The sequence below is a fragment of the Schistocerca gregaria genome, chromosome X (assembly GCF_023897955.1).
Source record: "Schistocerca gregaria isolate iqSchGreg1 chromosome X, iqSchGreg1.2, whole genome shotgun sequence".
Classification (NCBI taxonomy): domain Eukaryota; kingdom Metazoa; phylum Arthropoda; class Insecta; order Orthoptera; family Acrididae; genus Schistocerca; species Schistocerca gregaria.
Genome location: NC_064931.1, coordinates 245,385,096 through 245,401,688, shown reverse-complemented (window position 1 = coordinate 245,401,688; position 16,593 = coordinate 245,385,096).

The window sequence follows — 16,593 nt, the reverse complement described above, 5'->3', positions numbered from 1 at the left end:
GGCAACAATATACTTCTCATAGAACTGATAATACAGTGCTTTTAATATTCTACTGGCAGCAGAGTGAAGTAACTTGCATCTGTCAGTATCCTGACCAGTCCTGTCCGGGTTGAGTTCATTTCCAGTTCTAGTTGTTTTAAATTACGATGAAACACCGTATGTCCAGGCTTGCCGTTGCTCTGCAATCGCAGAGGTGCACAACAACTTGCAATAGTGAAGTGGACCATTTCTTTTCGTCGGGCTATTCAGGTGCGATCTTCGCCTTTCTTTGACATTAGGTCAAAAGGCTAGTATCAGTGGTCCTGTCGTTCCAGGCATGCTACCACTCATCTGTTTTCCAGGCCCAGGGTTGGATTTCGTTACTTATATTTACCACCGTAATCACTTGCAGCAGGGTGCGAAACTGGTGGGCCGAGAAGTATAAACACCCTTTGCTGCTTCTGATGACGTTCAAATTTTGTCGAACGGTTTTGCATGGTCCCTAGTGATTCCACCCTGTATACCAGAGCGAAAATTGCATTCACAACACACTCCAAATGGATGCGATAAAATTTAATGTGACTGCAGGCCTGCGATGTCGTTAGACAAGGGTTGAATTGTCTGGGGAGTGCCAGCAGTGCCAAACGTTGTCAAGAAATTCGTCTTGTTGCTCACTGCGAACTGTAGTCTTCGACCGCGAAATGTGTGGAAATTAACGCCCAAAGGGAGGGGGTTTTTGACTGAGGTCTTCTATTGTACGAGGAACGTTCGATAAGTAATGCAACACGTATTTTTCTGAAAGCAGGTTAGTTTCACTCAGGATTCCAAAACACAGTATTATTCCCGATTCTTTTGGGCCGGCCGCTGGTGGCCGAGCGGTTCTAGGCGCTTCAGTCTGGAACCGCGCGACCGCAACGGTTGCAGGTTCGCATCCTGCCTCGGGCATGGATGCCTGTGATGGCCTTAGGTTAGATAGTTTTAAGTAGTTCTAAGTTCTAGGGGACTGATGACCTGATATGTTAAGTCCCACAGTGCTCAGAGCCCTTTGAACCATTTTTTTTTTTTCTTTTCGCGCAGAACCCTATTTTTCAACATAATCTCCGTTTAGTACGACAGCCTAACGTCACCTTACTGGGAGGCCTGTACGCCCGCATGGTACCGCTCTACTGGTCGACGTCGGAGACAACGTCTTACTGCATCAATAATCTTGTAACCATCCATGTACTGTTTCCCTCGGCGTTCATCCTTCATTGGGCAGACGGATGAGAGTCCGAAGATGCGAGACCCGGGCCGTAGGATGAATGAGGAAGAACAGTCCTATGAAGTTTTGTGAGTTACTCTCGGGTGCGCAGACTTGTTCGAGGGCTTGCATTGTCATGGAGAAGGAAAATTTCGTTTGAACTTTTGTGGCGGCGAACGCACTGACGTCGTCTCTTCACATTACTGAGGGTAGCACAATACACTTCAGAGCTGATCGTTGCTCAATGAGGGAAGACATCAATCAGAATAACCCCTTGAAACTTCCTGACAGATTAAAACTGTGGGCCGGAACGAGACTCGAACTCGGGACCTTTGCTTTGGGAACTCCTTTAAAGTCCCAGAAGGCCGTCGTCCTTAGTTTACCGGCTGAGGGTGAGGCTTTGAACTTTGTCTTCTGAATATAAGTGGCGTGGCGCCACTCCATGGATTGCCGTTTTGTTTCCGGTTCGAAGCGATGAACTCACGTTTCATTACCTGTGGCGATGATATACAAAAAATTGTCACAATCAGCCTCTGGTTTGCTGCCAAAATAAATTGCATGACAGCTCTCTGCTTGGAACTCACCTCCGGTACGGACGCCATTTTGAAGGCTGAGTATATTGCAGTCATGTATAGGAACTTTAGGAAACTATACGGGCTGAAACGGGAATATTCCACAATGTCCCACACCAAATTCCGTATTTTTTTAACAGAAAATTGCCGATAAAAAAAATGTGTTGCACTAATAACTGAAGGCCCGTCGTAGTACGTATAGCGGGTTTTGCATATGTGGTACTAATTTGGAACCGTGAGTGAAACGTAGTAATCAACATCCCCGCAATTTGATGCCTCTAATGAGTGGCTACAGCTGGTTGTGCACACTTGAGGAAACTTGTGGGCTCTGGTGCTCACCGGACGGAGGCCATTATCAAGGAAAGAGGCGGTGTTACAGGGTATTAGAGTGATGTTCCTAAGTGTGACTAATTTTACGTCCGGTGGGCTTAAAAATCCATGACATGATTCTCGCTGATCGTAGAACGAAATTGTGAGAAGTGGAATGGTGTCGGCGGCAACGGCAGATAAAATAAATGTCGGTGCGATGGGTGCGGCTATTGCTGACGTAGGATAACAACAGGCTGAGTTTTCATATTCACAGTTATGTTAGAGCAGGTCAAGTGTGATCTGAAAGACGTTCTGCGTGGCTTTGTTACCGTCGAGGAGACCTGGATTTAGCATCATACCCTGGAAACCTAACAACAATCAAAGCAATGGAATACTTCCCACGAGTTTGCTCCAAGGAAGGCGAAAACGGTCCCGTGGGCAGGAGAAGTTGACTTTCTTTTGGATGCGAAGGGAATCATACGCACACTTCTAACGAACAGGAAAAGCGTTCACTGGACTATACTACAGTGACATTTTGAACCGCTTCGTCAGAAAATAGAAGAAAACACGGAACCGTTTGCCGATGAAGGTTACTGCATAGCGACAGGGCATCAGTACTTGCATTTAGGGTTGTCACCGCCAAAGCCGATGGAAAGCTGCCACACATAAGGGTATTCACACAAACTGGCCCGGTGAGATTTTTTCCCTTACTCCCTAACGTGAAGAAATAACATGTACGAAAAAAAAAATATGCTCAGCAAAAATCATCAACTAGACAGAGACAATGTTGTTCTTGCTTTATAACCGTTCATTTCACCCTTTTAAGTGACGCAGTTTGACGACTTGTTTTGTAATAAACAGTTCTCTAACATACATTTGCTAGTGTCCTCAAGTACTGTTAATAGTAGTATTTCTTTCCGTTAAAAGTACGCCGGCTCCAATTTCTTTATAAGTACTTGTTTCGATATAATGAACCATTAGCAAAGATGTATGCGTTTCCATGTTACTTGGGGAAGCCTGTATAGGGTTATTCTGAAGTACGTCTGGGTTTTCAGAAGACGACAACTACGAGGCATACAGAAAAGCGACACTTATAAGTGGACAGAGCTTCTCTCCAAGTTTCAATTCGTAGTAAGCTCCGTGGTGTAGCTGCACAAGGGGCGGCGTGTCAGAACACAGAGACAAATCATCCGCTTCGTACTGTCGCATGGAATTAGTTCGCGCCTGCAGATACGTAACCCGATTAACAAAAGTTCAAAGCAGGCTGCTGTCACACCTCCCTGGGCAGTTCGTATCGGTGACTTCAGTGAATTTTGCACACGTATTCACATTTGACGGGTCACAAATGGTGCCCACATCGGGTACCCATAATGTGAGTTAAAATCTCAAGACATGCTCTATTCACTGATACGTGACTATTTACTGTGTCTCTCGTAACTTTCAGACGGTCATCTTATGCAACCCAGATCGTACTTCCGAATAACCCTGTATACCTTGGCAGCACGTGAGATGACCAAAGCCAGCCTTCCGGCTGAACACTGAAGACACGGCTTCATAAAAATGTACCTCTCTCTCTCTCTCTCTCTCTCTCTCTCTCTCTCTCTCTCTCTCTCTCTCACACACACACACACACACACACACACACACACACACACACACACACACACACACAAAGATTAATTGATAAGTGCCGCTTAGCTTATAAAGACAGAAAAACAACATTCCCGCTAAAAAGTAATTTTTGAAATAAAGTATAGTTTACATTACGCAACTAGCCTGTAGGAAGTATAGTATAGTATAGTATTTATACTATGCTATTCCAAAAAAGTAAAAAAGTCCCCAAACAGCTTCTTCATCGTCATAATTTGAAGAAGAATCATGATGTTCCGACTCTGCCTGAGATTATCCTGAATCTGATTCCTCGCTGACTGCTTAGTTCCTTTCCATTTTGTCGTTGCTTGGATTGTTCAGTGTGTGTTTTTCCTTGGCATCAACATGCCTATGTCGTGTTCCTGCTCCATTCATCAACTTCCAGTTATAGCAAAGTTAGTTTAGTTTTGCAGCTATCTTTGATGTCAATATGTTGCTTTTTTTTATGCTTTGGATCCTTCCACAAGTGCTGAAGCAACGTTCGGCAGCAGCAAATGTAACTGATTGCAGCCCGAATTTTTACGGCAACTTCTGCCATTTCACAAGTTAGTTTAAACTTCGATACCACAATAAAGTATTTACACGATAACTTTTCTTCCTGAGGGTGATGACGACGTTTGGTTTATGTGGTGCTCAACTGTTTCCTAAGGGTGAGGTCCCTCTCCTTCCCTCACAAATTATCTGGACCAAACTTCTTGTTTGTCGCTATAATCAGCCAAGTTATCTCTAACCTGAATAACATTTAGTCCATTGTTCTTTGCTGTGCCACAAACAAAACTTATCACACCAAGCATCTCTACAGGCGAAAGGTTACTACTTTGACTTGCTCTATCAAGAAGATTAGATGTGCGTGGGGTTCGGATATCGTGGTGATGCCGGTCTCTGGGGTCGACGCTGGCAACAAGAACGGAGTTGATGAGCTCATCGGTTTATTACTGTGTTCCTTGTACCAACGATTTCACTGCGGCCGATTAAGATGCTTGAGGCATTCATGCACGGTTCGAGTACCACGCACAATATGAAACGGTTGGAACGAAGGGCACAGTCAAAGTCTGCAACACAGCACTTATTTAGGAAATAGTCCCGCAGAACCATTTGGGACTGCAACATTTGTGTCATTGCGCTTGGGCCAACTGTAGCAATGAAAAGGAGAACTAAATAACAGATGGTCACAAAAGAAACAAGTGCTAAGGAATTACCAGTTGCGGCGTATTGGTGCGCGATTAATTTTCGATCTCTCTCTAGATACTTAAGATGAGACAAGTTTCATCAAATTTAAATACTTCAGCGGCAGCGAACAAGCTGTCCACTACAGTCTTGTGTCCTGGCTTTACTGGAAAATGTGTGTGAAGTTTACACAAAAATATATACTCTACAAGCAACCTTATTGTGAGTGACGCAGGGTGCTTCTGGTTCTAAGTTTTCTTTTGTTCTTAGTGCTAAGTTCGGTCGGCGGTAATTCTCTTTCCCCATTTTCCCCTATCTGTTCAGTTCACAGAGCACGTTGTCAGTTTTAAATTTTCGTTTATCCGCCCGATGTACTGAAATCTTGTTGTCCATCGTGCAATCTACCAAAGTTTCTCCTCCTGTTATTTTCACAATAAATGAGCAATTGCGGTATAGATGTCTAGCCCATCAGTCCCTCCATTCCTTGATATTCCCTCACAACGATCTTTCCTATGTTGTTGAATACTTCATTACTCACTGTCTTAGCCCATGAAATATTTAGGATTCTTCTCAGATATCACGCCTCAGAGGCCTGTAGTCTTTTCCGTTGTAGCTCCTTTATTGTCTATGTCTCCAAGCCATATAGAGCAACACTCCAAAATTAGTTTTTACTTCCTGCTTCCTGTTGTTTCAATGAATATTTTTCGATGTTAGTAGCTGTTACAGCTTGTGCAATTCTGCATTTACTCCCTTGGTATAATCTGTCATCCTCTCACAATCGCACGACTGACTCATTCTACACCTTGCAAACAGAGGTCGCCGCATATTACAACAGCATGACATTCTTCACATTGTCTCTGAAGCCCTGGGCCAAAACGACTCGTAGGGCAGGTGGGTAATAATAGCACTGGACTACCGTGTATGACCTATTTTTGATGCTTTATTTCACACGGGTTATTTCACATCCGTATTCTGTTATGGCCCTAACAGATATTATAGAGTTCTTCACGGTAATAAATACACCGCCATTAATAGCGTCTTGCTTACCTTCAAGGAACATATTCCAATCTCAATTCAGGATTCGGGATATAGCCAGCTCTGTGTTCCTAGTACTACGTGGACTTTACTACATTTAATAAGTTAGACAAAGTATGGACCGTTACCACTGATTCTCCTTCAGTTTCCTAATACATTAGCATTTTTCACGTACTGTTCTGTATGGATGAAGTACTTTTGCGAGATTAACTTGACTGATATTTCTTCGATTGCAACAGGTAATTCATCACTGACCCTAAGGAGGGGTTCCTCTAACCTAAAAAGCCCATGTACACGCCACACGCAATCTGCTACCCTAGTAACAGCTTCCTCTGTGTAATGGACGAATAACCTATTCAATGAACCCCTACAATTCTCTACCCGGTAGCCGAGGTCGAGAAATCAGCGTCCTACAGCGAGTCACAGGAACGTCTGAGCCTTTGGTTTATTCTATTCCAAATCAGAATACCGCGATCCATTCTGGGTGCATGCTTTCAGCCCGCGCGCGAGGTTAGCTGACCACGCCATCTCAACTGTAAAACTGGGGTAATTATCCCTGAGGGTAAAAAAAAACCAGGAGAGTTCAATTGTATTTCGGTTCAACACTAAATCATTTTAAAAATATTATTACTATTTCCACTATTTTGCAAAACTGTAATACCTTAAAGATTCGTATGTTTTCTTCCATTGTAAATAATTGACCTTTACTGTACTGAGACAAAGGTGAATGGGCGCGCTGCACGAGTAGTAAATGACATTCTTGTCTCTTCTGTTGAATGTAATCTGTGGCGAGCTTGGTCGCCAGTCAGTTGTGCAGCGTTGGGGCATTCTTATTTGAGGCATAGTAGCGAGCTGCTGAATTTTTAGAGCAGGACATATGATATTTGTGAATCTGAGAGAAATTATCTGCAGTATTGTATTACGAAGATGAAAACTTGTTTGTAAACCTATGTTATAGATTCAGCTGATGGAGAAGATTCTTGGAGGAATCTATTCAAGGTAACCAATGCGTGCGCAAGAATAAAATGTTTGTTTGTCAGAACTATTAATTGAAGGAAATCTTTGTCCCTCATATAATTAATAACATTCATAATTAGTTCTAATTTGATCTCTTTGTTTTCATTATGTTAAAAGTAATGCAATTACTGTAAATGTCTGTAAATTTTGCGCTGAGAGAAATTCGTAAATGTTAGGGTTTCTTATGTTGTACAGTCTTTTTTGGTCAATAATCAGAGTTTAATTTTTCGAGAACGATTTCCTGTAAAGTAAAATCCAACACCATCATTCTTAGTAAGCTCTGAATATTTTTGTCATGTGTACATTTCACCTTATGCCCAACGAAGCCATAGATCGCTTCTGACAAGCATAAAAAACTTTGTAGTGAGTAGTTTATTTTTCTTTAGCTGCGGCCACTGATTACTTCTATTTGCTTCCAAGAACATCAGTACACCAGACACAAAAAAGCGTGCTGAGTATGAGGCGAGTTATTTCAGGCCAAGGGTCACTTTTCTTTTTTATGAGGAAGCAGTTCTCAGTCAGAATTATCTCGCACTGCGCTAAGGAAGCAGATTCATTTGCAACGAACAGTGTAGGTAATCTTAGTTTTTTTTTCTTCTGAGTAGAGCAGTGTTTTATTTTTATGGACGTTTCATGTCAGAAATTGCACTTCATGACATGCAACTTTCAAATGTACTTCAGCATTGAGTTTCAGTTAAATAGTTTTCAATGCGTACACAATCCGTTACTTTTGACGTCAAAAGAGATTAGTTTTCATTGTTTCATATTCTGTGTTTCACTGAATTTAAAGTTTTGTTTTACGGCACTGTTCACATCTACAACACAGAACCAACCAACAGTCAGGATTGAACAGCAGTTGAATACGATATCTAAAGCACACGTTACTCTAGGAGGAAGTTCTGAAAAAGGATATTCAGTATTTTCACTTACAGATAAATTTTTATAGAAAGCTTACGCCCTGATTACGTAAATTACCAAAGTCACTTTTTTCCAGCTACTAGCGTTAACGCATGACACATTGTGGTGGAGGTTATAACTTGTGAAAAGAATGAATAAACGTCTTCTTCAAATAGTCGACCCACTGTAGAATAATATCCGGCGTTCCCCAAGGAAGTGTTACAGGACCTCTATTGTTCCTGATCTATATTAACGACATAGGAGACAATCTGAGTAGCAGTCTTAGATTGTTTGCAAATGATGTTGTCATTTACCGTCTTGTAAAGTCATCAAATGACCATAACGAATTGCAAAATGATATAGATAAGATAGCCAGACGCTGTGGACGAGCATTTGTAGGCGCTTCAGTCCGGAACCGCGCTGCTGCTACGGCCGCAGGTTCGAATCCTGCCTCGCGCATGGATGTGTGTGATGCCCTTAGGTTAGCTAGGTTTAAGTAGTTCTAAGTCTAAGGGACTGATGACCTCAGATGTTAAGTCCCATAGTGCTTAGAGCCATTTGAACCGTTTAGATAAGATATCTGTATAGTGCGGAAAGTGGCAATTGACCCTGAATAAAGAAAAGTTTGAAGCTAATCACAAGAGTACTAAAAGAAAACCGATAAATTTCGATTACGCGATAAGTCACACAAATCTGCAGGCTGTATATTCAACTAAATACTTACGGATTACAATTACAGATGCCCTAAATTGGAACGATCACATAGATAATGTTGTGCGTAGAGCCAACCAAAGGCTGCGAGTCATTGGAAGAACACTTAGAAGGTGCAACAGGTCTACTATAAGAGAGTGCTTACGCCACGCTTGTCCGTCCTATTCTGTAGTATTGCTGTGCGGTGCGTTTCAAAATGGCTCTGAGCACTCTGAGGTCATCAGTCCCCTAGAACTTAGAACTACTTAAACCTAACTAGCCTAAGGACATCACACACTTCCATGCCCGAGGCAGGATTGAACCTGCGAGCGTAGCAGTCACGAGGTTCCGGACTGAAGTGCCTAGAACCACACGGCCACCGCGGCCGGTTGAGCGGTGTGGACTCCTCATCAGATGGGGCTGACGGATGACATCGAAAAGGTACAAAGAAGGGCAGCTCGTTTTGTACTATCGCGAAGTAGGGGATATAGTGCCACAGACATGATACGTAAATTGGAGTGGCAATCATTAAGACAAAGGAGTTTTTCGTTGCGACGGGATCTTCTCATAAAATTTCAGTCACCAGTTTTCTCCTCCGATTGCGAAAACGTTCAGTTGGCACCCACCTACAGAGGGAGAAATGACCATCACAATAAAATAAGAGAAATCTGGGCTAGCACAGAAAAATTTAAGTGCTGGTTTTTCCCGCGCGCCGTTCGAGAGTGGAACGGTAGAAAGACAGCTTGAAGGTGACTCAGTGAAACCTCTGACAGGCACTTTATTGTGAATAGCAGAGTAATCACGTAGATTTAGACTACGCACATTATTTTTGCTTTCGAGCATGTATCTATGACAGTCAAATCACGTGGGGTTAAATATCTCTTGAAAATGCATTTTCCGAGTTTTGGGTAAGTTCCCACAAAGGACTGGAAATTTCTTCATTATAAACGAACAAATCGACAGCATAACACAACAGTAACTGCGCAATGGGTACTACAATGCTGTAGGCACACACAGTGTTTTCTTTACTGTTGTAGTTGCCAGTGATCAGACGAAAAGCATTGGCAGCCGGATGACTTGCAATTTTCGTCATTTCAGAAATAAGGAGTCCAGTAATCAAGCGACTAACAAACATCAAGTAACCATTGTATCTTGGTTAATGATAAATGAGGGTGCCAGTTTGTAGGTGAAACATGTGTTGCTAGAGAGAGGATTGGTGTAGATTAAGAGTGATTTGTAACAAGTGTTTTCCCTCAATCTGGATAGTTGGCTTTCTTTTCTGAAAAAGAGTTGCAAGTAGCACTCACAATGCACTGAAAATTCGTTGATAATTCTACAAAAAAGGATGTTAGAAAAAAGCGGTACCAATTGTCTCAGTGACTCATTAGTTCGTGTTTTACAGAAACACTTACAAAAGCTAAATATTATCACGTAGAATAAGGCGTAATTAGATGAATGACGAACACTAACTTCACTTAACGAAGGTTTCTTCAGCACTTGCACATATAAGAGCACAGAGCGAACTGCCTCCGGCCAGAACACATACGGTATATATACAGTTACAGAACATTCCAGTACAATGATTCTTGACATTTGTGGATAATCTAGAATATACTCTAACCGAATATAGAAATTAAAATCCTACTGTTCAGGTGAGTTTTCAACTCACGACCCTCCACGCAACAGCCTTGTATCATAACCACTACACCACGGTGACTGTGCTAACCAACTTCTTCTACGACAATATAATTGTACTTTCGTTATTTTCAAAATAGAAGTGTTCAAAGAAAAATCTTTTCATTCTACAGTTTATTTAGACGCTAATGTTGAAAATCGTGTGGGAACCATCTCAACAAGACTGGGAACCACTGTAGAGGAAATGCGGATGGCCTCAGACCCACGCAGCAAGCGGCATTCATACAAACACGATCTAAGATTTGTGGCCGGTTGCACTTAGTGAGTTAAATAGCTGCCGGCACAGCCTCTTTCTCATCTCGGAAGAGACCTTACGGCAGACGTACCGAGTGTACACTAGTCTTCTTTCTCAGCCTACTTGAGATTTCCCTGGGGGCTCCATGAGGTGCCTAACATTGGTGTGCTCGATGATCAGCTTGTTCAGACGTGGCACAGAAGTTGGTCTCTGGCTCAACAAATGTGGTATTCCTTGCCAGCTTAGATCATCTTATTTCTTAACATCAAATATGAAGTGCTGTTCATGCACTTCATATCTGATGTTACGAAATAAGGGGACTGCCGTGTGGGCAGTTCCCATACTCGCCTTCCGCCGGAAGGTACGGGATCCCAGCGCTGTCAGCCACTCATCCTCGAGAGAGAACAATCAGATGTTGAAGCGATAGAAGACGTACTGCCATTGGGTTTTCCAGGGAATTTCAGCGGCACATTTTGCCACAACATCCTCACAATTGTTGCAGTTCAGGGAGAAGCCTGAAACCTATCGACCGTGGCCAACGCAGGTTCTACCTGTTTCCGGACAGCGGATAATTCGCTTTGTGTCCGCACACAATAAGCACAGCCCCTACCAATTTCCTACTACGTAAAACTACATGAAATCACGACAAAAATATTCTAAACAAAGCTGTCAGTGACTATGCCGGCCTGAAACTACTGTACTAAGACTGATTACGCCGTTTTTACTCTCTCAGAGTACACAGAGATTCAGAAAAAAGTAATAGACACTGCAACACGTAACTACACAGATTCTGCTCATTCCCTCGCAGAAGCACGTGAAAAAAAGGCTACATTAAACGCTGTGTACAAAACAGCTGCTATGGCTGCTGCCGGCGGCTGGAACACTAGTGACTGACAAAAAACAAACTTGACTTATACTGGAAATCTGCGTAACTATGAAGTGTTCACTTAGAAGTGGTCGTCTTGAAAATAGGACTCGTTGGAGTCAACACACGTCTGCAGTAAACTGCTCGACTACTACCTCTGAGGCAATAGCCTTTGATGAAGCAACAGCATAGATCAGGGTCGAAACATTCACAAAGTAATACACCACGACAAACAGTTTCTTAGTTGGTTAGTTAGATGTTCCATGTATCATTTTGAATGCTAGATCGTAATGAATTTGTACACAATGTTACATTCTGAAAATTTCTGCCGACCGCGGTGGTCTCGCGGTTCTAGGCGCGCAGTCCGGAACCGTGCGACTGCTACGGTCGCAGGTTCGAATCCTGCCTCGGGCATGGGTGTGTGTGATGTCCTTAGGTTAGTTAGGTTTAAGTAGTTCTAAGGTCTAGGGGACTAATGACCACAGCAGTTGAGTCCCATAGTGCTCAGAGCCATTTGAACCATTTTTTTGAAAATTTCTAAGTTTTTTCCTTTCTGGGAAAAAACCGGATGTGGGTTAGTAAATCCTACCCACCACCTTTCACACATTACAGTAACAGTAATTCTTCTGTGGAATACAAGGAGTTGTCAAGGAGAAACTTTCTCAGTTTGTTTTCAAATGTTACTTTACGGTTTGTCAGACATTTTGTATCACTGGGTAAGTGATCAACAGTATGTCCCCTTTTCTGTGCTAAAGACATCCTTAATGTGGAGTAATGAATGTCATTTTTCCTTCTGGTTTTGTAATTATGTATCCCGTTGTTCCTTTTGAACTGTAGTGGATTATTTACAACGAACTTCATGAGGGAATAAATCTACCCTGAAGCAGTAATTAGAACGCCCAACTCCTTAAACAGATGTCTACAAGATGATCGTGGGTGAACACCATATATTATTGTTACAACACGTTTTTGCGCAATGAAGACTTTCTTTCTTAAAGATGAGTTACCCCAGAACATTATTCTATACAGGCATTGTTGAATGAAAATATGTCAACTTACTGATTTGTCCCTCTCCAGGATTTAGTTTACTATTTCTTCTGTTTCTGTGCGTGTGCTAGGATTGATTACAATACTAGTGTCATCTGCAAAAAGAACTAATTCTGCTAGTTGTATACTAGACCGTAGATCGTTTACATAAATGAGGAACAGTAGTGGACGTAAGATTGAATCTTGGGAAACTCCATAGTTGATTTCACCCCGTCAAAATTATGTACCTGGACTGTATTGCTTGAATTACAGGGTACAACATTCTGCATTCTGCATTCTTTTGGTTGGATATGACATCTATTGGTTGGCTATACCACAGAGCCTGTGAAATGTAAATTTATCTAGGAGAATACTGTGATTCACAGAGTCAAATGCCTGTAGAGGTCACAGAAAGTACCAGTCGGAGCTATTTTATTATTTAATGCTTGTAAAATCTGGTGAATGAATGGGTAAATGGCATTCTCAGAGGACAACCCTTCTGAAACCCGAACTGTGATTTGCTAAGGATGTTATTGTTGCCAGGGTGAGATACTATTCTGAAATATATCACCATCTTAAAAATTTTGGAGAATGATGTCAGCAGCAGTGAAACAGAGGTCGATAGTTACTGGCATATCTGTTATAACCTTTCTTAAAGAGGACTTTAACAACGGCGTATTTCGAACACTGTGGAAAAATTCCTTGAGTCAGTGATGTATTACATATTTCAGGAAATACTGGGCTTATTACATGGGAACAAATTTTTAGTACTCTGTTGGAAAAAGGAGCGCGGGATTAGCCGAGCTGTCTTAGGCGCTGCAGTCATGGTCTGTGCGGCTGGTCCCGGCGGAGGTTCGAGTCCTCCCTCGGGCATGGGTGTGTGTGTTTGTCCTTAGGATAATTTAGGTTAAGTAGTGTGTAAGCTTAGGGATTGATGACCTTAGCAGTTAAGTCCCACAAGATTTCTCTCTCTCTCTCTCTCTCTCTCACACACACACACACACACACACACACACACACACACACACACACACACACACACACACACACACACACACACACTGTTGGAAACCTCATCAAAACCAAATGAGCTTTTATTTTTGAGATAATGTACAATTTTCTTAATTTGAGAAGGAGAAGTTGGTCATACATTTATATGACTGAATTTTATGGAAGTTACATATTTAACATAATGCTGTGATTTTGCTCTTTAACTGTTTGTCTTTATGCTTTACACTATTTAAGAAATGATTATTAAATACATTTGCTACCTGTGTTTCATCATTATTAGCTCTTACATTAAATTCAGTAGTGATGATGTCTTGTTCCTTGGCTGATTGTCTTGTCTGCATTCCACATAGCCGTACGTCTGTTGACGGAACTACTGATTTCTGATATTATGATCATGTTCTTCTATTATTAATGACCTTTCTTAGTAATTTTGAGTAGCTTTTGAAGTGTGGAACCACTGCAGGATCTCTACTTGTTCTTTCCAAAAGATTCGTTTCCATTTGCCTTTAGAAGATCTTTAATCCCTCTAGTGACCCATCATTTTTTACATGGCTGTTTAGTGTTCTTTCTGATTAGCTTACACAAAAAGCTATTTTAGGATAATAATATGAATTTATCACGAAATAGCTTAATTTTATGTTAGAGTTTGGTTTATTATGAATTATACCCCATGTCGTCTCCTGTAAACTATCTTAAAAACGTTTGTCGTGGAGTCATTTTTAATTATTCTGATTTCCACTGACATGTATCCATACTTTAAGGCGTTATGTTGTTTATCGTAACTGTGTATCATGATTAGAGAGAGCATTTGCTACTGGGTAAACGTGAGTAGCCTCTTTGTTTTCATTTCGAGTTGACAGGAAACGGTAGTCAGCAAAAGCATCCTTTACAATTCGTTTAGAAGGTGCAGTGAGGAGAATGAGCACTCGTTTGATCACATAACGTAGATGAACATTCTGCGACCAGGACATCCATCTGTACACTGCCAATTTTGTAAAGCATGTTGCAGCCACTCCTAACACTTTGAACGTTCCTAGTTCTCTAACTAAAACTGATAAAAATTTGATTTATATTAATTATTACAAAGTTGGTTTAAATACATCAGCTGCATGACAGAAAAAAATTCTATTAAAAAATATAATTTGTCGCGGTAACACTATGGAAAGTAACTAAATAAAATGTTCCTAACTTCGCAGAAAGAGTAATGTTTCTTACATTCAGTATGTAAGTAACTGTTCCTTTCTCTTCGCGAGTTACAAAGAAAAAGTTTTCATCTGCAACATCCTGTATTTCTCGGCGTCTATTTATATCACAACTACAGTTTCCGATAATTCAGTGAGATCACGTGAAGCCAATAAATACCTGAAAAAACTCAGAATAATGGACTTTAAATAGCTCTTGACAAAATCAAGGTACACGTTCTAATGGAAACCCCGTCAAAAATCTTTAAAACAGGATATGAAAAAACTGATGCTGATAAAATCTAATGTGGAATTATGTAAATCACTGAATTAGGTAAATAATCAAATAAAACAAGGGTAGCGAAATGGGATATTGCGTATCAAATGGCAATAAATACCTACAGTAAAAATAAAGATAAGTTATGATACTCTGCTGCCGAATATATGTTCAGAAAGACGTCAAGGAAACATACACACGAATGAAAGAAAAACTGGAAGCAAAATCGTAAGCAGCAAGAACAGAGAAAGGGAAATTCATATGCATAAAGAATGAAGACCTCTAGAAGAGATAAAAATGGCAACTATTGGATCCAATGAATGAAGGATACGACGAATGAAATAGACACGTGACAAGAAAAAAAAATCTTTGGAAATTAAACGATTGGCAAGAATATTTTAAAAATCTAATCCTGGAAGGAGAAAACGGAACCAAGTGAACGAATAAAAACCTGTGGGAAAAAGAGGAGGCAACTGGAGATCAGAAGAAATTAAAAGCATTACTTAATTTTAAATTGTCTCTAGATGTCAAAAACTCAGAAGTAAAGAAGAAATAAACAACACACAGAGTAAAATACTCGCTGTTTCTTTGCCGCGTTAAGTTTAACTGACAGTTTATACTTACGGTGGCTTCCTCCTTCGTCATCGTCGTGACTATCGTAGCTGATAATGATCACGTTGCGACGATACCTAACGGTTACTGTTGAGTTTAGTTGCTCTTCCAAACAACATCTCATACCAGCAAACCAGTTGAATCTTTACCCGTAGTTACTCTTACTTTAGGTACTTGGACTACGCACGGCTCCGTTTAGAAAGAATAGCTGGATGTAGTCACAGGGTCGAATCGCGCACGTCTGCTTTCATACCCCACAGCTAAGTCACTGCAGATAGTAACCTGTAGCCGTGATCCTACAGTCAAATAGCCTATGCACTGGCTAGAAGTGCGAGGTAATAAAATATATCGGAATACAAAATGGAAGTTCAATGCATCATTTAATAACAAGGGTTCTGTTCTAACGTCAGTAACAGGGATAACAGAGAATTATGCTGAATAATGTTTATTGAAGAAAAGACATTTCAATAAAATGCGAAATGGTCCTACGACATTCACTTAAGATGCAGACAGAAAATACCCAAATTAAATGCAGTAGTACTTTCAACATTGCAGCCCAGTCAGCAATCGTGATTATCTAATATATAAGGAACTATCAGCCTGGATTGCGGTAATGAAACCAGCCTTTACTTGGGCTGAAACCTAGGTGAAGGTTGGTTTCATTGCCGCAATCAAGGCTGACAGTTTCTTATATAGGGTGTTACAAAAAGGTACGGCCAAACTTTCAGGAAACATTCCTCACACACAAATAAATAAAAGGTGTTATGTTGACATGTGTCCGGAAACGCTTAATTTCCATGTTAGAGCTCATTTTAGATTCGTCAGTATGTACTGTACTTCCTCTATTTACCGCCAGTTGGCCCAATTGAAGGAAGGTAATGTTGAATTCGGTGCTTATGTTGACATGTGACTCATTTTTCTACAGTACTAACATCAAGCACATCAGTAGGTAGCATCAACAGGTTAGTGTTCATCACGAACGTGGTTTTGTAGTCAGTGCAATGTTTACAAATGCGGAGTTGGCAGATGCCCATTTTATGTATGGATTGGCACGCGGCAATAGCCGTGGCGCGGTACGTTTGTATCGAGCAGATTTCCAGAACGAAGGTGTCCCGACAGGAAGACGTCCGAAGAA